The 1660-nt window shown below is 40.5% G+C and overlaps 1 pseudogene; it reads left to right on the top strand.

Annotated features, from left to right (window-relative positions):
• Window positions 1-854, top strand: part of LOC102814741 — a 2244-nt pseudogene extending 1390 nt beyond the window's left edge.
• Window positions 855-1660: the final 806 nt, after the last annotated feature.

Below are 1660 nucleotides of genomic sequence, written 5' to 3'. Positions count from 1 at the left end.
TGGGAGAAAGATGAGGTTTTCTGCTCCCATAAAGATGTATAGCCTCAGAAACCCTGTACAGGGTCATTATGGGTTGGAATCAACTCGACAGCAGTTAACAACAACAACAACACACTGGGGGGAGAAAGGTCAAAATCAAAACCACAGAGCTGAGAAGACCAGCACCTGGAGCGGTGAATCAAAAACACTGGGTTTAAGTAACCGCACCTACAGTGCAACAGAAGAAACTCTCCAGGAAGTGCTTGAGAACACAACTGCTATCAAGGTGCCTCAGAACCAGAACAGCAAATCTAGAGGGTATGCATTTATAGAATTTGCTTCATGTGAAGATGCTAAAGAGTTTTAATTCTTGCACTAAAAGAGAAATTGAGGGCAGAGCCACCAGGCTGGAATTGCAAGGATCCAGGAAATCCCCTAATGCAAGAAGCCAGCTATCCAAAACACTGTTTGTCAAAGGTCTGTCTGAGGACACAACTGAGGTAACATTGAAGGCGTCATTTGATGGTTCTTTTTGAGCCAGGATAGTCACAGAGCCCAAAATGGGCTCCTCCAAAGGGTTTGGGTTTGTAGACTTCAACAGTGAGGAAGATGCTAAAACTGCCAAGCAGGCCATGGAGGATAGGGAAATTGATGGATGCAAAGTTACCTTGAACTGGGACAAACCTAAGGGTGAAGGTGGCTTCGGTGGACAAGGTGGAGGCTGAGGAAGATTTGGAGGCAGAGGTGGCCATGGCTGAGGAGGCCAGGGTGGATTTGGTGGCAGAGGTCAGGGAGAATTAGGAGGGCAAGGAGGCTTCTGGGGAGGCAGAGGAGGAGATCACAAGCCACTAGAAAATAAGATGAAGTTTGAGTAGATCTTCTGTCTCTGTCTTTTCCCTCTTCCATTGAAAGCAAGGACTCTGGGGTTTTTACTCTGTTACTGGATCATGACATTCCCAGACAATAGCCTTCTGTGGTCTACTTAGAAATCTCATGGAACAGATTTCAAACGGAGCTGCCCTTTTTTTTTACTGGATTTGAATTTATATTAAGTTTTACCCCATGTACAAAACCATTTTTTTCCTACAAATATTTTTTGTTTTGTTTTAATTGGGGTGGTGTAAAGGCAAGCAGAATGTTTTATCATGGTTTTTACTTCAGCAACTTTGAGGCAAATGTAAAAGTCCTAAACTCTGGGGGGAAAAAAGGAATTGGAAAGGATGACAAAAGGGAGTTTTCAATCCTTGTTCCAATTACATCCAATAAATTTTTTGAATCTTATTAAATCAGACTTTTCAATTAGCTGGTTATCGTCTGCTCATATATATCACCTATCTTCTTCTGGGACTGGAACTGACAATTTAGCTTAATTTCATCTGATATCAACTAACATTTTAGTTCAAATGTATGATAACTAAAATTGATAGCTTGAAATGTGCTTAGAATGTCACTTAGCACACAATGTGAGCTAGTTTGTCAACTTTTGATCTCTCGATTTTGTGGCATGGTAAAACAAAAGAAGAAAGTTATATGATCACAAAAATAGAAACATACTTTGAACTCCTCTGATTGTATCATAGGAACATTTTTTAGTTGTATTTTACTTATCTAATTTTAATCTGCCAGAAGAACAAGCAAATATGTCTCCTTAGAAGCAAGAATGGAGAGACTTTGTCTCTGA

Source organism: Chrysochloris asiatica, unplaced genomic scaffold, assembly GCF_000296735.1.
Source record: "Chrysochloris asiatica unplaced genomic scaffold, ChrAsi1.0 scaffold00004, whole genome shotgun sequence".
Lineage (NCBI taxonomy): Eukaryota > Metazoa > Chordata > Mammalia > Afrosoricida > Chrysochloridae > Chrysochloris > Chrysochloris asiatica.
Note: the sequence above shows the minus strand (reverse complement) of the source record. Positions and strands in the feature narration are given on the sequence as shown.